This window comes from Scyliorhinus torazame, chromosome 1 (genome assembly GCF_047496885.1).
Source record: "Scyliorhinus torazame isolate Kashiwa2021f chromosome 1, sScyTor2.1, whole genome shotgun sequence".
Lineage (NCBI taxonomy): Eukaryota > Metazoa > Chordata > Chondrichthyes > Carcharhiniformes > Scyliorhinidae > Scyliorhinus > Scyliorhinus torazame.
Window position 1 is genome coordinate 271,185,221 of NC_092707.1, and position 23,445 is coordinate 271,208,665.

A 23,445-nucleotide genomic window follows, 5' to 3' on the forward strand; every position below is an offset into this window, starting at 1 on the left:
TCAGCTGTGATATATATATATATACATATTTGCTGCATTATCGTGATGGGTGACTTACTACTTGATGCGACCATCAATTCACTCGAAGACACGTGGAGAAGTAAACCGTGGTTTTAATCAGCTTAGAACTGAGCCTGTCTGTGACCGCTTCAACACCGAAGGCGGCCCCGCAGGTCAGCAGCTCTTATACCTACTGTAAAGGGGGCGGAGCCTGTACATGCCCCAACATATCCCCTGTGGGTGAAGCCACACAATGGCCCATAGGTAATGCCCACATGGTTAATATCATAACACAGTGCACTGGTGAATTATCAATAATTATGCATTCACCACATTCACCCCCTGATTAAAAAATGAAGTCCGACGGGGGTGACTGGCTCATAGATTCAGTCGGTCCGTTGCCCGGATCGTACATTGCGACCGCCGAAGCACTGGTGTTGCAGCCGCTTCGGGTGGCTGTGGAAGTGGGTCCGGAGCAGGCACAGGTGTGGACTCCGGGAGCGGCTCTTCCAGAGCTTCATTCCTGTGGACCAGTGTGGCGGGTGGGAGGGAGCGCGGGAACCATATGGAGGTGGGGGCGCTGAACATGGGAGGTTGGACTGGACGGGTGTGGGGGATGCAGTAGTGGGAGTGGTGTTGGAGCCTGCGGGAGCAAGGTCCCGGAGGGAGACGGTATCTTGCCGGCCATTGGGGTGTTCGACGTACGCATAGTGTGCGTTGGAGTGCAGGAGTCTACCAGGGGGTCGGTCTTATGGTTCCAAACATGTTTTTGGAGGAGGACTGGACCCGGTGTCATCAGCCAGAGCGGAAGTGAGGCATCTGAGGTAGCTCCCCTAGGGAAAACAAACAAACGGTCATGAGGAGTCTGGGTTTGTGGCCGTGCAAAGGAGGGACCTAATAGAGTGGAGCGCATCGGGGAGGACCTCCTGCCAGTGAGAAACTGGGAGATTCGTGGACCACAGTGTCAGTAGGACGGTCTTCCAGACCGTCACGTTCTCCCTCTCCACCTGCCCGTTTCCCCGGGGTTATAACTGGTAGTCCTGCTCGAGGCTTTGCCCTTACTGAGCAGGTACTGGCGCAGTTTGTCGCTCATGAACGACAGGCAACTGTCGCTGTGGACATAACTGGGGAAACCAAACAGGTTGAAGACACTATGCAGGGCTTTAATGACAGTGGGGTGGTCATATCAGGGCAGGGAATGGCAAACGGGAAGCGGGAGAACTCATCTATGATGTTAAGGAAGTACGTGCTGCGGTTATTGGAGGGGAGGGGCCCTTTGAAATCGATACTGAGGCGTTCAAAGGGCCGGGATGCCTTTACCAGGTGGGCCTTATCCGGTCGATAGAAGTGCAGTTTACACTCCGCACAGATTTGGCAGCCTCTGGTTATAGCTCTGACCTCCTCGGTGGAGTAGGGCAGGTTGCGGGCATTGATGTAATGGGCGAGCTGGGTGACCCCCGGGTGGCAGAGGTCATCGTGGATAGCCCGTAGTCGGTCACCTTGCGCGCTGGCGCATGTGCCGCGGGACAGGGCATCTGGGGGCTCGTTGAGCTTCCCAGGACGATATACTATATCGTAGTTATAGGTGGAGAGTTCGATTCTCCACCTCAAGATCATATCAATCTTGATCTTGCCCCGCTGCGCATTGTCAAACATGAAGGCAACCAATCGTTGGTCGGTGACGAGGGTAAACCTCCTACCAGCGAGGTAGTGCCTCCAGTGCCGCACGGCTTCCATGATGGCTTGGGCTTCTTTTTTGAACGAGGAGTGTCGAATTTTGGAGGTGGTGAGGGTGCGTGAAAAAAACGCTACCGGTCTGCCTGCTTGGTTGAGGGTGGCGGCGAGAGCGGCCTCTGAGGCGTCGCTCTCCACCTGGAAGGGGACGGACTTGTCCACCGCGCGCATCGCAGCTTTGGCGATGTCCGCCTTGATGCAGTTGAAGGCCTGGCGAGCCTCAGCTGCCAGTGAAAGAGGGTGGCCTTTAATAGTGGGCGGGCTTTGTCCGCATACTGGGGGACCCACTGGGCATAATAGTAGAAAAATCCAAGGCACCTCTTCAGGGCCCTGGGACAGTGAGGGAGAGGGAGTTGTAGGAGGGGGCGAATAGGGCCAGGGTCGGGCCCTAGGACCCCGTTCTCCACGACGTAGCCGAGGATGGCTAGCCTGGTTGTGCGGAAAACACATTTCTCCTTGTTGTAGGTGAGGTTGAGTTTTTGGGCGGTTTGGAGAAATCGGTGGAGGTTGGAGTCGTGGTCCTGCTGATCATGGCCGCAGATGGTGACGTTATCTAAGTATGGAAACGTGGCCCGCAGCCCGTACTGGTCCACCATTCGGTCCATTGCTTGTTGGAACACCGAAACCCCGTTCGTGACGCCAAAGGGGACTCGGAGGAAATGGAAAAGGCGGCCGTCTGCCTCAAATGCCGTGTAGTGGCGGTCCTCCGGGCGGATTGGGAGCTGGTGGTATGCAGACTTCAGATCCACCGTGGAGAACACGCGGTAGTGCGCGATCTGATTGACCATGTCTGCAATTCGGGGAAGGGGGTACGCATCGAGCTGCGTAAACCGGTTAATGGTCTGGCTGTAATCAACCATCATCCGGAACTTTTCCCCGGTCTTGACGAACACCACCTGAGCTCTCCAGGGGCTATTGCTGGCCTCTATGACCCCCTCCCACAAGAGACGCCTGACCTCGGACCTAATGAACGTCCTGCCCTGCAGGCTATACCGCCTGCTTCTGGTGGCTACCGGCTTGCAATCGGCGGTGAGGTATGGGAAGAGGGGGCGGGGGGGGTTGATTTTTAGGGTCGCGAGGCTGCACATGGTGAGCGGGGGCAGGGGCCCCCCGAACTTAAGAGTTAGGCTCCTGAGGTTGCACTGGAAGTCGAGTCCCAAAAGGAAAGGAGCGCAGAGGTCTGGGAGCACATATAGTTGAAAATTAGCATACTCAGCGCCCTGTATCGCTAGGGTTGCAGTAGTGCACCCTTGGATTTGCACCGAGTGCGATCCAGAGGCGAGGGATATGGTTTGTTGCGTTGGGAATATTGGGAGCGAGCAGCGTCTTACCATGTCCGGGTGAATGAAGCTCTCTGTGCTCCCGGAGCCGAAAAGGCAAGGAGTCTCGTACCCGTTAACCCGAATGGCCATCATGGAGCTCCAGAGGTGCTTAGGTCGCGACTGGTCCATTGTGACCGCGCTGAGGTGTGGGTAGCCGGCGGCGTGATTGGAGGTGCTGGGGCGGCCCCGCGATGGCTGTCCGTGTAGGCCGAACGCGTCGAGCGGCGTAGCAGATGGCGGCCAAGATGGCGGCCCCCATTGGTCGAGCGTGGCGGGCGGTGAGTAACATGGCATCCAAGATGGCGGCCCCCATGGATCGCACCTGGCCGGCCGCGTGGGGGAGGATGGCCAAGGTGGCGGCCCCCACGAGTCGCACATGTTATGCGGAGGCGGAGCTGGCAGACACGCTGCCACCTTGCGGGGTCTGCGGGCCTGTGAGTCTGTGGATCGGGTCTGTGAGTTCGAGTTCTTAGACCTGGCCAGGCAGACCTTGGCGAAGTGTCCTTTTCACCCGCAGCTGCTGCAGTTCGTGTTGCGGGCCGGGCAGTACAGTCGGGGGTGTTGGTCCAGGCCGCAAAAGTAGCAGGGTAGCCCGCCATGATGGGCGAGCGGCCGCGCGGCACAGGCCTGGGGTTGTCTCGGTTCGGGGGCCCACGAGGGGGTCGCGTGATCGGCCGGGAACGCAGTAAGGCTCTGATAAGCGGCCTCCAGAGGTAGCCAGTTTTACTGTGTTGTCCAGGTCCTGGGCCCCTTTTTTGAGCAGGCGCTGTCTCACATAGTTTGATCGGACCCCCGCCACGTAAACATCTCGGACGGCGAACTCCATGTGCTAAGTGGCTGTAACGGCCTGGTAGTTACAGTTGCGCACGAGGGCTTTGAGGTCGCGTAGGTAATCATCTAGCGACTCCCCGAGGCGCAGGCGGCGAGTGGTGAAGACGTGTCGCGCGTATACCTTGTTCACAGGCCACACATAGAGGCGTTCGAGTAGTGTGAGGGCCTCTGTATAGGAAGCGGCTTCGGCGAGCTGGACAGAAATGCGATGGCTCACCCGTGCGTGGAGGAGGCTCAGCTTCTGTTCGTCAGTGACGGATGGCGTAGACGACACGGCGAGATAGGCCTTGAAACATCAAAGCCAATGTAAAAAAATTTATTTCGCCTCCGCGGCCTGTGGACCGACTTCCAGTCTGTCAGGTTTGAGGGCTGATTCCATAATAGTATTTTACGCTGATTAAATTGATGCGACCATCAATTCACTCGAAGACACGTGGCGAAGTAAACCGTGGTTTTAATCAGCTTAGAACTGAGCCTGCCTGTGACCAGTACAACAGTGAAGGGGCCCCCGCAGGTCAGCAGCTCTTATACTTCCTGTAAAGGGGGTGGAGGTATGGGCGGAGCACGTACATGCCCCAACATACCCCCTGTGGGTGAAGCCACACAATGGCCCATAGGTAGAGCCCACAGGGTTAATAACATAACACAGTGCACTGGTGAATTATCAGTAATTATACATTCACCACACTACTTAAGAACTCCATTATGGTCAGAAGTTACTCCAGCTCCCATACTATCCCTGAGTGAGGCAACAGTGTCCAACACACTTCATTAAATCATTAAATAGGATGTTCACTTGGTCCCTATTTCAGTAACACGACAAATTAGGGGGGAGCGTGTTTAACTCAGGAAGGGCTTTCAATTTACACAATAGAAACAGAGTATTCCATCTGGTGGCATAGATCGCAATCACTGAATTGTTAGAGTGGAGACTGACGCCATTCGGCCCATCGTGTGTGCCATTCTCCCGTCTTCTCCCTTTATCTCTGTACATTCACCCTTTTCAGATAACAGTCTTTGAAAGCCTCGATTGAACCGACCATCACCACACTCTCAAGCAGAGCATTCCAGATCTTAATCACTCGCCGTGTGAAGACATTTTTCCTCATATCGCTTTTGCTTCCTTTGCAAGTTACTTTAAATCTGTGGCCTCTCGTTTTGATCTTATTGTGAGTGGGGACAGTTTCTCCCGATCTACTCTGCCCTGTTCCTCGTGATTTTGAACACCTCTATGAAACCTCCTCTCAAACTTCTCTTCTCCAAGAAAAATAGTCTCAACATCGCCAAACTATTTACATGATTGAAGTTCCTCAGTCCTGGAACCAGTTTCATGAATTTTATTTTCACTTATACAATGTCATCACATCTTTTCTAAAGTGCGGATGTAATAGTCCAACTAAGCCGAAACCCGTCTCTTATACAAGTTCAACATGGCCTCCTTGCTCTTGTATTCTATGCCCCTATTAAATAAACTGCGGATACTGCATGTTTTATTAAGCATTCTGCTAAGCTGCCCTTCATTGATTCATACACATATAGGGCGCAATTTAACCAAAAAGTTTCTAAGTGTGGAGCAAGTGGAAACTGCAGCGAGCTTCCCGACTTGCGGACCAGCGAAGCCATCACTGTTATAAAACGTTAATTGGTCCACTTAACGAGGTCCCGCGGGCTTCATGCAGCAAATTATGGTCCCGTCGGCTGATTCCTGGGATCGTGCTCACCAGCTCCCTGCTAACAAGGGAGAGCTGCTCTTAAACTGCTCCTGCACAGTCAACCCCACAAACCCCAAGAAGACCAGCCCTACGATTCGGGGATGCCGACCTGGGCATATTACTGGACATGGTTGAGGCCAGATGGGATGCCCAATTCCCCTGAGGATCTTGGAGGACCAGCCGCAGGGCAGCCAGTGCCGTCTGGGAGGAAGTGGCGGAGGCCGTCAGCTCAGGAAGTGCTATCAGGAGGACCGGCACCCAGTGGCATAAGAAGGTCAGTGACCTCTGTTGTGTTATGCTGCTTCGGATAACACAAGCTGCTACTTGATGCAGTCTTACCTAAAGGATGCTCCAGACTCTGAAATGAGAAATGAGTTCAACGTGTTTATTGAACTATTAAGACAGTTCTCAAATGAGTTTGACTGTCTGCCAATCTAACTGCAGTAACTCAGTCTAACTGTACCAGCTTGCTGTCATCCACGTGCTGGGGTGTGATGCTGCTGATCAACCCTGTCTAACTCTCTAGATGTCTGTCTGTGGAAAGAGGCAGGGTGTGAGTGCATCACCCGTTTTATAGTGTTTGTGTCATGTCCCCTTGTGGTGATGCAACCTCTGAGTGTCTTGACTGGCCATTGGTTGTGTCCTATTCTGAGTGTTCATTGGTTGCACGTTTGCATATCATGACATCCCCCCTTTTTTTTTAGATGTATATACATGTGAATGTGTCTGTCTAATGTGACTGACTGAAAAATACAGAACAGAACAATAAAACAAATGCTCATAAGTCCAGTCTCTGAGGCTTGCGTCTGATCCTTGTCGACTGCCGGAGAGGTGGTGGAGGGGATGACGGTGTCTTGACAGGTGAGTGGGAGGCACGACTGGTGGCCTCGTGGTTCGAGGTGGCTGGAGGTGGCAATTCGACATGTGGAAATGGAGGGGGAAGTGGGCGTGGACAAGCAACTTTTCGCAGTGCCCTTTGCACAATGGAGCCATCATGACATAGGATCTGGGAGCGGCCTGTCGAACAACGACAGCCGGAACAGGCAACCCACCATCCGGTATCTTGATCCTGACCGTGTCTGCCAGGGATAGCATGTCCAGATCGGTGGCATGTGCGTCATAGCCCTGTTTCTGGCTTTCGCGAAGCTGCTGCATCTTCTGCAGCACCGGGAGGTGATCAAGGTTGGGCAGGTGTATAGCTGGAAGCGTCGTCCGCAGGTCCCTGTTCATCAGCAGTTGAGCTGGCGACATGCCAGTGGACAAGGGAGTAGCCCAGTACACAAGTAGTGCAAGGTGTATGTTGGAAGTGGAGTCCGAGGCCTTGCAGATGAGCTGCTTAACGATGTGCACCCTTTTTCGACTTTGCCGTTGGACTGCGGATAGTGCGGACTGGAGGTGACGTGCCTGAAATTGTAGCTCTTGGCAAACGTGGGCCATTCTCCACTGTGGAAGCACGGGCCATTGTCGCTCATGACGGTATTCGGGATATCATGCCGTGAGAATGTCTCTTTACATGCTTTGATGACGGTCCGTGAGGTGAGGTCTGGCAGCTTCAGCACTTCAGGATAGTTCGAAAAGTAATTGATGATTAAGATATAGCCGTGACCATTCGCGTGGAATAGGTCAATGCCAACCTTGGACCACGGAGAGGTCTCTAGGTCGTTTGGTTGGAGCGTCTCCTTGCTCTGTGCTGGTTGGAACCGCTGACAGGTTTCGCAGTTCAGGACCATATCCGTGATGTCCTGGTTGATGCCGGGCCACTAGACAGCTTGCCGGGCCCTGTGTCTGCATTTTCTACGCCCAGGTGTCCCTCAGGAATCTGCCATAGCACCATGCTCTGGAGATGTAGTGGGATGGCTATCCTGCCCAGCTTGAGCAGGATGCCGTCAATCAGCGTCAGGTCGTCCTTGACGTTATAGAATTGAGGGCATTCCCCTTTCTGCCAGCCATTAGGGCAGCACGGTAGCATTGTGGATAACACATTTGCTTCACAGCTCCAAGGTCCCAGGTTCGATTCCGGCTTGGGTCACTGTCTGTGCGGAGTCTGCACATCCTCCCCGTGTGTGTGTGGGTTTCCTCCGGGTGCTCCGGTTTCCTCCCACAGTCCAAAGATGTGCAGGTTAGGTCGATTGGCCATGCTAAATTGCCCTTAGTGTCCAAAATTGCCCTTAGTGTTGGGTGGGATTACTGGGTTATGGGGATAGGGTGGAGGATCTTGGGTAGGGTGCTCTTTTCAAGAGCCGGTGCAGACTCGATGGGCTGAATGGCCCCCTCCTGCACTGTAAATTCTATGAAATTGCTGAGGTTGTGGATGACTCGCTGCAACAGGGGGCCTTTGGCAATCTGTTGCCGGGAGAGTGCTTGCACACAGTTGTATCTGCAATTCAATGTGCTGGATGATCTCCAGTGGTTCACTTGGTGAGTTGACGGAGCGGAACAATGCCTCGGCGATGATTAGCTCCTTCCCAGGTGTGTACACCAAATTGAAATCATACCTCCGGAGTTTGAGCAGAATTCTCTGCAAACGAGGCGTCATGTCGTTCAGGTCCTTTTGGATGATGTGGACCAGAGGCCTATGATCCGTCTCACCAGCCGATGATCCGTCTCAACAGTAAATGTTGGCAAGCCGTACACATAATCATGAAATTTGAGGATGCCGGTGAGAAGACCTAAACACTCCTTCTCAATCTACGCATATCTGGTCTCAGTAGGTGTCATTGCCCATGACGTGTATGCTACTGGTACCCACGATGACGTGTCGTCTCTTTGAAGCAACACTGCCCCAATGCCAACCTGACTCGCATCTGTGGATATCTTGGTCTCTCGGTCTGGGTCAAAGAATGCAATGACGGGTGCAGTGGTGAACTTGGCTTTCAGCTCCAGACACACTGTTCGGTGCTCCGCTTTGCACTCAAAGGCGGTTGACTTTTTTACCAGGTTGCGAAGGGCCCTGGTGTGTGTGGCGAAATTCGGGATGAACTTGCCAAGGAAATTGACCATTCCCAGGAAGCACAGTACTGCCTTCTTGTCCTCGGAGGCTTTAATTTTGTCCGTGTCCGGGCGCACACCGTGTTGCGAAATCTGATCACCCAGGAACTTCAGCGTGGATGTCCCAAAACAGCACTTGAACCTGTTTCGCTTGAGGCCATGTTCATGTATGCGTCGGAATACTTTCTTGAGTCGCGACACATGTCCCTCTGGGGTTGTGGACCAGATTATGATTTTGTCAACGGAGACACGAAGCCCTTCTATTCCCTCCATCATCTGTTCCATGATGCGATGGAAAATCTCTGATGCCGAGATGATGCCAAATGGCATTCAATTGTAGCAGAATCTGGCAGCGTGCCCATCCCGCTAAATACATCTGGGTACTGGGTTAGGGTGTCGTCGATGCTGGCCTGAAGATCCGAATGGGACGGCGTCATGGTGTAGACCCTTTGAATGAGGTTCAGTTACTTGCAGGCGTGCACACCTAGTCGGGATGCCCTGTCTGGTTTAACAATCTCGAAGCGTAAGGTTGCTTGTGTGTGTCGGCTGGACACCTGCAGATGGCAGGACCCCAGTGCCTTGATTGCATTTCCATTGTAGTCCAGGAGTTTGCAGGCAGCTGGAAGGATTGTGGGGGGCTTCTTGATTCTCTTGAAGTCCACCTGCGAAATCAGGTTGGCGGAGGCACCTGTGTCCAGTTTGAACTGGATGGGGCAGTGGTTGACCTTCACCACTGCATGCCATTCGTCCTCGGAATCCACGGCCAGGATTGATTGGACTCGCGATGTGGCGTATTCACACTTCATAATAATGTCCACTCGGTAAGTGTTGTCCAGGTATTCATCATCTGGATCCGTCGCACTGCCTGGAGCAGAGTCATGCATTCGGTGTTGCACACTTCTGATGCACCGCAGTTGGAATTGGGAGCGCTGGCCCCTGACTGGTGGTGCAGATCTGCACAGGGCTGCATAGTGGTTTGGTTTCCCACAGTTTAAACAGCGTTTGCGTCTTGCAGGACAGTTTTTGTTAAAATGGGCGGTGCCGCAGTTCGCACACGTCATTGGCGTCATGACACTCAGTGCGCCGTTGCGCGTGCGCGGTGCGGTTCTCGGACGTCTGCCCCTGTGCAGTGCGGTTTTCGGCAGCTTCGTGTTCCCGATCACATTGCGCATGTGTCGGGCCCCGGGAAGAGAGCGGGAAATGGCCGCTTTCGTCAATGTGGAGGCGCTGCATCCGGGAGATGGCCTGAACACTCTCCACCTCGTGGGAGGCTTGTTTTTCACTTTCTGCCGTTTTGTACTGTGAATAGTGATTTTTAGAGTGCTCATGCACAGTACACGTTTCAATCGCGACTGGCAGGGTCATGTGCTTGATTTTCAACAATTGCTCTCGCAGAGGATCAGAGTGGACTCCAAAAACGATTTGGTCTCTGATCATGGAGTCAGTGATATCACTGAATTTGCAGGATTGCGCTAGCAGTCTAAGGTTAGTTAGATAGGAGTTGAAGGATTTATCTTTACTTTGCATCCTCTGCTTGAAGATGTAGCGCTCGAAGATTTTGTTGGTGTCCACCTCGCAGTGACTGTCAAATTTCTCCAGGATGGTTTGGTACTTTGTTTTGTCCTGCCCTTTGGAAAAGTGAAAGGAGTTGAAGATCTCTATCGCATGGTCACCCGCAGTGGTGAGTAGAAGAGCTATCGTCCGAGCATCGGTCGCGCCATTGAGGTCGGATGCTTCCACGTATAGTTGAAATTTCTGCTTGAATGATCGCCAGTTGGCACTAAGATTGCCGGTAGTCCTGAGCTGATGATGAGCCTGAATCTTGTCCATTGTGCCTGTATTCAGTTGTTGGTTGTCACGGATCTTGCTGAGTTGAACTAAATAGATTGAACAGTCACTCCTGGTATCATGTTGTGTTATGCTGCTTCGGATAACACAGGCTGCTACTTGATGCAGTCTTAACTAAAGGATGCTCCAGACTCTGAAATTAGTTCAACGTGTTTATTGGCCTATTATGAAAGTTCTCAAATGTGTTTGACTCTCTGGTAATCTAACTGTAGTAGCTTAGTCTAACTGTACAAGCTTGCTCTAAGCCATGGGCTGGGGTGTGATGCTGATGATCAACCTTGACTAACTCTCTAGATGTCTGTCTGTGGAAAGAGGCAGGGTGTGAGTGCCTGATCCCTTTTATAATGTTTATGTGATGCCCCCTTGTGGTGATGCCACCTCTGAGTGTCCTGACTGCCCATTGGTTGTGTCCTATTCTGAGTGTTCATTGGTTGCATGTTTGCATATCATGACAACCTCCACAGGGCCATACGGGTGAGTTAGCACTGGACGCACTCCACCTTACCCTCTGCCCCCCACCGTGTGCATGCATCTTCCACAACCCGCCCAGCATCTTTCCATGTCCTGGCCCTCCTATATCCAGCTGTCCATGCCCCCCCACCACTATACTCCTCATTCCCTCCCCTGGCCATTGCCCTGACCCCGCCCCCCACTGTACCCCCTCCCCGTGAGCCCACCTCGAGCTCCCAAGCCCACCTTCCCTAGACACCCCCCACCCCTCCGCCCCCGGAGATCCCCCTACCCCTGTAATGAACAATGCAGCTAAGGGCCCAGACGGGAGGTGGGGTGCTAGACATCAGAATCCTCACTCCCTACAAGGAATGGCCCCTGGAGGTCATAGGGCATAGGGGTGACCGAGGACAGATCTGTAACCAATGTAGATGTTGGTGTTTGACGCAGGGTGAGGATCCACCAGCCTCCACCCAGATAACCTATCACACATGAATTTTTAATGCCATACAGACTGACCCATCCCTCCCACTGACCACATCTCCATTCTCCTGCAGGATCTCCATACAACAGTACTGGCATATCCGGGACGCACTCCCCCCCACCCCGCCCCCCCCTCCCCCCCTCCCCCCTCCGCTTCCCATGAGAACATCTCGGAGGAGAGCGTCTCACAATACTCCCTCTGTGTTCCCGTAGGAGAAGATGGCGCACAAAAGACAGGAGGCGGTCCAATGGATGACGGAGAGCCGGATATCAGAGTCTTCTTCCCCTATGAGGACCGGGCCCTTGAGGTCGCAGGGGTGGCCGGTGACAGATTGGCCACCGACATAGAGGTTGGCGCACGATTGAGTTGGAGCTAAATCTTGCCACACAGTCATGTGTGTATAGGGAGTACAGTAGAGAACTGAACACACATCCTTCCGGGGCCCCAGTCCTGAGGACTATTGTGGAGGAGGTGCTGTTTCCTATCCTGACAGATTGCGGTCTGTTGGTGAGGAAGTCAAGGATCCAGCTACACAGGGAGGGGTCAAGTCCAAGATTGCAGAGTTTAATTATTAGTCTTGTCGGGATAATGGTGTTGAAGGCGAAGTTGTAGTCTATGAACAGTAGTCTGACGTAGGTGTCCTTGTTTTCGAGGTGTTCAAGTGTTGATTGTAGAGGCAGGGAGTTAGCATCTGCTGTGGACTGGTTGCGGTGATAGGCAAACTGCAATTCAGAGTAGCGGTGACCAGCGTTGGGTATCCTCTTCCTCCACATGATGCCAAGTCCACAAGGATATGGCACCTCCATCAGATATGTATAATTTGTTATATTGCCTCCCAAGTTCTTCCTATCAAAATGAATCATTTCACATTTCTCCGCCAACATGTATGGGCTTTCAAAGATCCTCCTCCCAGTTAGCAATTGTTCCAAGAATCATATAACATTTACATTTTGAAATTATACACTGTTCACCTAGGTCTAGATCATTAATATATATCAGGAAGAGAAAGGGTTCCAACACTGACTCCTGGGTTACCCCACCTTCCTCCAGCCCGATAGCATGAATTTACCACCATTCTCTGTCTCCTGTCTCATGGCCAATTTCGTAACAATGTTGCTACTTTCCTTTTTATTCCATGAGCAATAAACTCTGCTCACAAGTCTGCTTTGTGGTGTAGCCATCTAAGATGGCCACCTGCAAAGGACCATGGGAATTATGGTCAACCCAGGACTCAGATAGACACAGAGCTGATGTGTATCTGAAACACAGGTAACCAGGCCTGATCGAAACCCCTCCCCCCGCTCGTTTGCATTTTAATGGCCCAATTTCCTAGGACAATAGAACTCCAATCAAGCAACCGGGACAGCCACAGACTGATCGGCGCCACTCCCTTTACTCAGAAAGCCCAACTGCCAAGGTCAATGACCGCTAAGGACCCGCCCAGCTACCAAGGCACCCGCCCCTTTATTGGCCAAAATCGAAGAGAGTGATCAGAGCCCTGTCGAACTATTGGGTTAAGGACCGCCCCAAAGAGCGTGAAATCCCAGAGGGATAAAAGAGAGCATAGCCATGTGTTCTGTCTCTTTTGGATCCGGCCTGTGCCAACCCAATTGCAGCAGGAACAGCCAGCCAAGTTCAAGACCAATGATCGCTACCTGACAGTTGAGCCCAGCAGAGATAGAGCCACTTTCCTCCAAATAGCCAAGTGAAATCCAGATAAAGGCCTTATCCATTTGCACTGTGCTGGTCGCCCTGAACTTAAGTATAGGTTCTCGTAGCTGATAGGTGTAGTTTAGCTCGTAGCAGATATTGTGTTTGCATGTCGAGATAACTCTTGTGTATGTATATAAACCATCTTTTGGACTAACTAACTGGTTGTGTGGTCATTTGATCGATATAAGGAAAGGCTTGTGGTTCACCAACATTATTAATAGAGCAACAGTGGCACTGTATCAAATGCCTTTTGGAAGGTGATGTCACCAAACACCACACTGATGTTCCATAGAAGTTCCATTGAATCCCCACAGTGCAGAAGGAGGCCATGTGGCCCATCAAGTCTGCGCCTATCCGCTGAAAGAGGAGCCTGCCTAGGTCTCACCATATCCCTGTAACTCCACCTAACTTGCACACCTTCGGTCACTAAGTGGCAATTTTAGCATTACCAATCCATCTAACCTGCATAGCTTTGGACTGTGGAAGGAAACCGGAGCACCCAGAGGAAACCCACACAGACACAGGGAGCGTGTGCAAATTCCACACAGAGTGTCACCCAAGGCCTGAATTGAACCCGGGTCCCTGGCGCTGTGAGGCAGCAGTGTTAACCACTGTGCCACCGTGCCGCCCTGATGAGACAGAACACTGTGCTTCTGAAATAGACCAGAAGACTTTCTGAGACACTTTGTCAAGACTTCACTAGCATTGTATCAACATTTCCTCCAGACATTCTCTGGGGACATCTTAAGAATACAAGAACTAGGAGGAGGAGTAGGCTATCTGGTCCCTCGAGCCTGCTCTGCCATTCAATAAGATCATGGCTGATCTTTTTGTGGACACAGCTCCACTTACCCGCCTGCTCACCATAACCCTTAATTCCTTTACTGTTCAAAAATCTATCTATCTTTGCCTTAAAAACATTCAATGAGGTAGCCTCAACTGCTTCACTGGGCACAGAATTGCAGAGATTCACAACCCTTTGGGTAAAGAAGTTCCTCCTAAAGGGAATAAATATTGTGCTACTCTACATGATTGGCCACCTTAGAAGAGTTACTTGGAGAAAAGGTGAGCAGGCCATGAGGCTAAGTTAGGAAGCACCAGCTGCTGGAGGAGAAGACAGGTGCATGGGGTAGAATCCTTCCTCCCCTCGTGTACAGGATATCCCTCCTCCGCTGGACCTCCTCCATTAGGACCTCGAGGGCCATGTCCAACAACCTTTTTCCGTCAACCATCCTGAATTGTGCCATTCAGCAAGAGCATCCCAAATCTTCAGGGTAATCGGATGAGCGCAGCCTTCATATAATGCGCCACGGAAATTGTGCCTAATCAGCACTAGGATGTTAATTTTGCAGGTTCCTGTTTTAATGGCTCCAAGCGAGTTCCGATTGTGAGTCAGGTAATCAGGACCAAAATTTAGTGCTAAACCAGACTTTTAATCAGATGTGTCTTATTGGCACAGCACCCATTTAGCACTCGCGCTGTCCAAATGTTACATCCGAAGCGGAAAACCTCATTCTTTATTTCAATGGAACAAAAAGTGAATGTTTTCTGTAAAAGGCAAGTGATCCGCTCTCCCTGAATAATCCAGACAGTGAGGGCTAAAAACTACCCACATGATAAAACTATTCTGAAAATTATTCAATTATTATTTCTACGAACATGCAAATGACATTCCAATAATTTGAGACTATTATACAGGAGTAACAGGGGAGCCCTCCATGTTATATTTTGCCAGGGCTTGTTTTTAATATTGTAAACAATAAAAGACCATGAGATGTCAGATGCATTATTTTTAAAATGATTTAAAACTGAATTTATCCAATGAATGTCTCTGTCTTTCATTTTACTTGAACTGTCTATCCTCTTAGACCGTTTCTGCATATTTTAGCATGGGTAGTTTGAAAGCATGTATTATTTTGAGGCCCAAGTTCGTGTCAACTGCTATCCAATCCAAGATGGCTGCACAGGGTTTTAATTGTTCTCCTTTGTCATTATATTCTGTACCTCTGTACTGTGGACAGTGTATTAACACTCACCCAATTTGAACTACACAAGCTGCTGGCAGGACGGGACATAGGCCCTCGACTCGGGGATTACATCACAACTGAGGGATTAGGTCACCTAGATTCACAATCAAAACCATGACAACCCACAGGTGTTGACATTAATCAACAAAGTGGGGGAAAATGTGTACCTTCACAAATGAAACACGGCTAGTGTTTGAAAAAGCAACAACTAAGTTTGTCAAGCTCATCTCCCTTTCAGAAGATTGGTGGAAAGTGGATTAAAAAAAAAATGTGGAATGGGACAACACAAGAGACAAATTTATTCAAGGAGAGTGAGTAAGTCAATGAAGTCAGGCTTTAATGTATAATTATCTACTTTTATGGTTCCGATGTTTTGGCTGTCAAAAATATACTCTGCTGGAACAGGATAGCTTTTCAAAGTTTGGTGATAAAGATGCTTTTTTGTTTGAAGCACAGGAAACAAGATTTGCCCCATAATTAAACAATATTATAGGGGAGGATAGCTCACCCCCACCTCAATCAACGACCAGGATGAAGATGAAGGCAAAGTGGATCCTGGACATAGGTAAATCTGGGGTCTTGCGCAGGTAGGGTTTGGCAGATTAATGGAATGGGGGCCCTCCAATTCCACAAAGGGCAGCCCCCAAAGATAGTACCTCCCTCCCTTCCTTCCCACCGTTTGAATTTTTTAAAGAAAGTTCCCAGCCCCACTCTCCACCCGACTGGCCACACCAACCAGTTTATGCCATGGGCATTGTATTACTGGGGTCAATTGGCTTGGTAACATGCCCACTTGACCCTTGATTATTTTAAAAAATATGCCGGGCTGCCAAATCTGGCACCGGCACATATCCCCGTATTATGAGAGAGAGCTCGAGGGATGGGTGAGAGGGGGAGGTTGGTGCATTAGCCTATTTTACATGCACCCTCCTGTCAAAGACACACAGGTAAAATGCAGCTCAATGTTACACTTGACTCTGATGTGCTTGAAACTTGTTGAAGTGAATAAATGTTCCATTTGTTTAATGGTAAATTCTTCATTGACTGGGTTACATAATTGTTCAAGGTTGTCATTCCACCAGGTTCCACAATATAAATTAACTTTATCATAAGATGGACCTGAGAGCAGATTTGCCAAGTCCTCACAAGATGTGGGAACATATTAAAAAATCATGGACATTCTGTCCGCAATTTTGATCTATTGAGATCAGGACACTGAAGATCACAGTCAGGCAGTGCGCTCAGGATTTTCTCATATGTGTCTGCAGCAGAAAGTGGTCGGGGACTCAGGAAATAAATTCCTCCCACATCTATCAGTTGCCCAGCCTCTCCTCAGCTTGTCAAACCACTTGCATACACACTGCAGCCGTTAGCATTAAAATGTCATGTGAGAGCACCTTTAAGAAATGGGTGTTTATAAATGGGTGTGTATATAAGTATCTGTAGTGAGTGTACCTTTAAGAAATGGGTGTTTATTACTGCAGTGATGTAGTGATGTCAGAGAGTGGGTGGAGCTTGGCTGTATGTCAGCTTTTTACTTTTGTTTTTGGCTGTTTGCTGCAGGGTGTGTTTTAGTTTCATTTTCAGAGCGGGATAGCTGCAGTCACAGCCAGAAGGTGTATTAAAGTCTCTCTCCATCATCTAAAGACTGTAAATCGATCCTGGTGATTTAAAACTAATAACAGTAGTGACTTTAACCTGATGTACTTCTGGTAAAGGGTGTTTTAGTCTTATGGATGTTAAAAGGAAAGCTTAAAGGATTATTTAGTGTTGTATTCTTTGGGGGTTGTATTTGAATTAATGGTTGCTAAGATGTTCACTGTATGTTTTTAAAAGGTTAACTTGAGTTCATAGAATAAACATTGTTTTGCTTCAAAAAATACTTTTCCATTTCTGCTCTACCACTCCTGTAGAGTGGGCCGTGTGCTCCCCATACCACAATCTATTAAAAGTTGTGGGTCAGGTGAACGCCATGATACACTTTGGGGTTCTCTAAACCCTGGTCCATAACAAATTGAGGGCTCGAGGGGGATAAAAGTCTATCTATTGGATTGCTTTAGTGAACTTAAAGACAGTGAGGGGTGAGCATATTGTGGTTGCTTTTCAGGTGTGGTATTTCAGTTTAAGTAGGGAGTGTGTTGTGGACAATGGCTCTTTCAGAGGCTCTGAAGTTTTTGGGAGTGGAGACGGTCACACGCAGTACCTTACGGACGGAGACTAAAAGCAGATTGTTAGATTTGGCAAAAACATTGCAGTTAACATTACCTGACAAAATGCGAACAGATGAGGTAATTATAGCGGTGGCAAAGCATTTAAAGTTGCCTGAGATACAGTTTGAGACATTGGAAATGGCAAAAATTCTGTTACAATTTAAACAAATGGAACATGAGAAAGAATTAAAGCAGCTTGAATTCAAAAGAGAGAGAGAGGAAAAAGAAAGAGAAAGAGAGAGAGAGGAAAAAGAGAGAGAAGAAAGGAAAACAGAAAGAATAGCCCGAGCAGAACAAAAAGAAAGAGAAAGGGAGATACAGATCAGGGAAAAGGATAAAGAGAGAGAGTTTGAACTTCAGAAAATGGCCATGAAACATGACAGTCAGTTAAAATTGGCAGACGTAAAGGGAAACATACAGTTGGTGGATAGTGATGAGGATAGTGAGAAAGGGTGTCAAAGTCGAAGGCTTGACAGGAATCTATTTAAATATGTCCAAGCATTGCCAAGGTTTGATGAGAAGGAGGTAGAAGCCTTTTTCATTTCATTTGAGAAGGTAGCTAAACAAATGAAATGGCCACAGGACATGTGGGTATTACTGATTCAAACAAAGCTGATAGGTAGGGCTAGTGAAGTGTTTGCATCACTACCGGAGGAGGTATCTGGGATATATGAGGAGGTGAAAAAATCCATCTTAGGTGCATATGAACTAGTGCCTGAAGCCTACAGACAAAGGTTTAGAAATTTAAGGAAAGAATTTGGGCAAACATACATGGAGTTTGAAAGGATGAAACAGAGTAATTTTGTTAGGTGGATAAGGGCTTTGAAAATAGACCAAATGTATGAAGCTCTCAGAGAAATTATACTTTTGGAGAAGTTTAAAAATTCAATTCCTGATGTAGTGAGAATTCATGTGGAAGAGCAGAGGGTTAAAACTGTGAGATTAGCAGCAGAAATGGCAGATGATTATGAAGTGGTTCATAAATCAAAGCTTGGTTTCCGACATCAGTTTCAGCCTGTGAGGGAAAGAAACTGGGGACATGAGAAATACTCAAGTGGTAAAGGTAAAGGTGATCTGATGGGAGATAATAAGGAGAGTGTACCTCAGATTAAAAAAGAAATCCAGGAGGGTGGAAAAGAAATGAAAAGTTTCAAATGTTTGCACTGTAATAAACTAGGCCATGTAAAGTCACAGTGTTGGTGGTTCAAGAAAAAAAAGCACTGGGAAGGCTGATGTGGTAAAACAGGATAAGACAGTGGGGTTTGTTAAAATGGTAAAGGAAAGCCCAAGCGAAGCGAAGGAGAGGAGGCTCAAAAGATTGTACAGCTTGATCAAGAGGTCATTGATAAGGAGGTGCCAGATCTCTTTGAAGAATTTGCTTGTGTGGGTAAAGTTTACTCATGTGTATCAGGAGGAGCAGGTAATGAAGTCACAATATTAAGATACGGGAGCTAGTCAATCTTTAATGGTAAGAGATGAGGAGTTATGTAGTTTGGGAAGAATGTTGCCAGAAAAGGTGGTAATATGTGGAATTCAGGATGAGAGGAGTAGCGTTCCATTATATAAGGTAAGGTTGGAAAGTCCAGTGAAGAGTGGTGAAGTGGTAGTAGGAGTAATAGAGAAACTATCTTGTCCAGGAATACAGTTTATCTTGGGGAATGATACAGCTGGATCGCAGGTGGGAGTGATGCCTACTGTGGTTGATAAGCCAGTGGAAAATCAGACAACTGAAGTGTTGAAGGACGAATATCCTGAGATTTTTCCGGATTGTGTAGTAACAAGGTCGCAAAGTCACAGGTGAAGACAAGAGGAGAAATTAAAGTGTGAAGATGACATTGAAGTGCAATTATCAGAAACAATTTTTGATCAGGTGGTTGAAAAAGAACAATAGGTGGAGGATGAGGCGGATATTTTTAGTTCAGGAAAATTGGCGGAGTTACAACAAAAAGGTATAGAAATAAAACGAATGTATCAGAAAGCATACACGGAAGAGGAATCTGAGTTTATACCAGAGTGTTAATACCGTAAAAGTGATGTCTTGATGAGAAAATGGAGACCTTTACATATGCAGGCGGATGAAAAGTGGGCAGAAGTTCATCAAGTAGTATTGCCGGTAGGGTATAGAAAGGAGGTGTTGCGAGTTGCACATGAAGTACCAGTGGGAGGTCATTTGGGAATAAGGAAAACTCAAGCTAAAATCCAGAAACATTTTTATTGGCCTGGTCTACATAAAGATGTAGTAACATTTTGTCAATCATGTCACACATGTCAAGTGATAGGGAAACCTCAAGCAGTGATAAAACCAGCGCCCTTAATACCCATTCCAGCATTTCAAGAACCTTTTACAAGGGTCCTATTTGATTGCGTAGGACCACTTCCTGAAACAAAAAGTGGAATCAATATCTTTTGACTATAATGGATGTGCCTACTGGTTTCCAGAGGCCATTCCAGTCTGTAATGTTACAGCTAAAAAGATTGTGGAGGCGTTACTTAAATTCTTTACTAGATATGGACGACCCACAGAAATACAATCGGATCAAGGATCGAATTTTACCTCAAGGTTATTCAAAGAAGTTATGGATAGCTTAGGAATAAAACAATTTAAATCAATTGCGTACCATCCAGAATCGCAGGGAGCATTGGAAAGATGGCATCAGACATTAAAGACAATGTTGAGGGCTTATTGTCTCCATTATCCAGAGGATTGGGATAAAGGAATTCCATTCGCACTGTTTGCAATTAGGGATGCACCTAATGAGTCAACCAAATTTATTCCTTATGAACTAATCTTTGGTCATGAGGTAAGAGGACCACTAAAATTGATTAAGGAAAAATTGGTGAGTGAGAAATCGGAAATTACATTATTGGATTATGTGTCAAATTTCAGGAATGATTAAATAGAGCAGGTGAATTGGCCAGACAACTCTTAAACGTTGCACAAAATGTGATGAAATGGGTAGCGGACAAGAAATCCAAGGTTCGTAGTTTTGACAGTGGAGATAACGTTTTAGTGTTGTTACCAGTGGTTGGTGAACCTTTAAAAGGAGGCTTTGTGGACCTTATCAGATTGGAAGGAAATTAATTGAGGTGAATTATGTGGTAAAAACGCCAGATAGAATGAAAACTCACCAAGTGTGTCATGTGAATATGCTTAAAAGGTACTTTGAAATGGAAGGAGAGTAAAAGGAGGAGGTTTTAATGATTCTAACTCAAAGTGACGAACCAAATCCAGATGACTGAATTTGACATACTTCAAATTAAATTGGAAAACGAGGATGTTCTTAAAAATTGGGATAAATTGTTGAGTTACCTTACAGAGGAAAAACGATCTGACCTGAAAGAGTTATTGATATCACATGGGCATATTTGTGGAGATAAATTGGGAAGTACTAAAATGGCTGTACATGATGTAGATGTGGGAAATGCTGTCCCAATCAAACAACATCCATACAGACTTAACCCTTTAAAATTAGCACAGGTTAACAAAGAGATTGAGAGTATGCTTACACATGACATAATTGAAGTGGGTTGCAGCCAATGGAGCTCACCCATAGTGATGGTACCTAAACCAGACGGTACCCAATAGTTGTATGTGGACTATAGAAAGGTTAATGCAGTTACAAGGACAGACTCTTATCCTATCCCACATTTGGAGAATTGCATTGAGAAAGTGGGACAATCAGTTTTTAGTTCCAAACTGGATTTACTTAAAGATTACTGGTCGGTACCTTTATCCGAAAGGGTGAAGGAGATTTCAGCTTTTGTGACTCCAGATGGTATATACCAATTCAAAGTTATGCCATTTGGCATGAAAAACGCCCCAGCCACATTTCAACGGTTAACTAACAAAGTCGATTCAGGATTACCCAATTCATAGAATCATAGAAGTTACAATGCAGAAGGAGGCCATTTGGCCCCTCGAGTCTGCACCGGCTCTTTGAAAGAGCACCCTACCCATGCCCACACCTCCACCCTATCCCCATAACCCAGTAACCTAACCCAACACTAAGGGCAATTTTAGACACTAAGGGCCAATCCACCTAACCTGTACATCTGTGGACTGTGGGAGGAAACCGGAGCACCCGGAGGAAACCCACGCACACGGGGAGAACGTGCAGACTCCGCATAGACAGTGACCCAAGCCGGGGATCGAACCTGGGACCCTGGAGCTGTGAAGCAATTGTGCTAACCACCATGCTAACCATGCTGCCCTAATTGTGCGGTATTCATTGACGATCTGGTAATTTTCAGACAGACAGGAAAGAACAATTAAAACATCTGATGGAGTTATTCGATCGACTTCAGGAGGCGGGTTCGGTGATAAACCTAGCCAAGAGTGAATTTGGAAAAGCCCAAGTTACTTTCCTTGGCCACACAATCGGACAGGGTCAAATGGTCACACGGTATGTGAAACCAACAGTTATTGAAGAGTTTCCGATACTCTCAAGACAAAGGGATATAATACAATTTCTTGGCATGATGGATTTGTTTGAACATTTGCGCAAAAGTTTTGTTGCGTGATTGCTCCACTCCACTGATGGACTTGCTGAAGAAACGTCGAAAATTTCAATGGACAGCGGACTTTCAACAGGCATTTGACTGCCTGAAAGCTGTGATAACCAATGCTCCTGTGTTGGAGAATTGCAAGGGACTCTGTGATCAGATTGAACTAAAGTATCTGACTTTAAAGAGAAATGCCGAGGCGTAGAGAAATGGACGGATCATGCAGAGACCTTCTTGTTCAAAGAGACTGTCAATCGAGAAGGATTTCAGTTGGAGGAAGAAAAATGAAAAAAAAAAGGACTATAATATTATACCTATTTGCGTGTGTTGTTTTTTGAAATAAAAAATTATATTTACTGTGTGTATTTCTTAAAGCATAGTGAAAAGGTGAAAAATGAAACCATCTTGAAGTTGATGGTTTATTTATTTTTCTTGGGGGGAGGTGTCCTGTGAGAGTACCTTTAAGAAATGGGTGTTTATAAATGGGTGTGTATATAAGTATCTGTAGTGAGAGTACCTTTAAGAAATGGGTGTTTATTACTGCAGTGATGTCAGAGAGTGGGTGGAGCTGGACTGTCTGTCAGCTTTTTACTTTCGTTTTAGGCTGTTTGTTGCAGGGTGTGTTTTAGTTTCATTTTCAGAGCTGGATAGCTGCAGTCACAGCCAGAAGGTGTATTAGAATCTCTCGCTGTAATCTAAAGACTGTAAATCAATGCTGGTGATTTAAAACTAATAACAGTAGTGACTTTAACCTGTTGTGCTTCTGGTAAAAGGTGTTTTCGTCTTATGGATGTTAAAAGGAAAGCTTAAAGGATTACTTAGTGTTGTATTCTTTGGAGATTGTATTTGAATTAATGGTTGCTAAGATGTTCACTGTATGTTTTAAAAAGGTTAACTTGAGTTCATGGAATAAGCATTGTTTTGCTTTAAAAAATACTTTTTTATTTCTGCTCTATTACACCTGTAGAGTGGGCCGTGTGCTCCCCATACCACAATCTAGTAAAAGTTGTGGGTCAGGTGAACTCTATGATACACTTTGGGGTTCTCTAAACCCTGGCCTATAACAGAAGTATCTCACAAGATTTGTCCGAGTAGATCAACATTGATTTGTCTTTTTCAGTCTCTTTATTCTTTAGAAGTTGTCACCATGTTTCCCTTCATCCAGGATTCCTGATGTTCTGGACCAACGATTATTCTACAATGAAAGAAAGACTTGCATTTACATTGTGACTTCTTTCGCAATACCGTTCCCAAAGCTTGACAGCCAGTGAAGTACTTTTGAAGTGTGGAATCTCTCTTGTAATGTAGGAAACGACAGCCAATTTGCACACTGCAATTCTATAAAGAGCAATGAGATAATAATATGATAATCTGTCCTTCTTGTTAGTGAAGTTGATCGCGGGATCGGTATTGGCCAGGAGGCAAGGGTGAACTACTATGGTCTCCTTCTAGACAGTGCCATGGGAGCAGTGCTTGGATCTCTTAACCCAGTGCTTTCCACATTTTCCAGGTGTGACCCTAAAATGGGGTCTTATGAAGGCTTCCGACTTCTGGTGTGACACCAGAGTGAAATTTTGGGGGCTTCCAGAAGTGCTTGAGCAAGGCGGGGAGAAGCTTTACTTG

The 23,445-nt window shown here is 47.5% G+C and overlaps 1 long non-coding RNA gene across 1 annotated transcript; it reads left to right on the plus strand.

Annotated features, from left to right (window-relative positions):
* The first annotated feature begins 15,310 nt into the window (after positions 1-15,310).
* On the plus strand, positions 15,311-23,184 carry LOC140426012 (uncharacterized). The gene is made up of 3 exons (XR_011948154.1): positions 15,311-15,424; positions 15,561-15,674; positions 22,988-23,184. It is a non-coding gene; the product is annotated as an uncharacterized lncRNA (long non-coding RNA).
* The last annotated feature ends 261 nt before the right edge of the window (positions 23,185-23,445 follow it).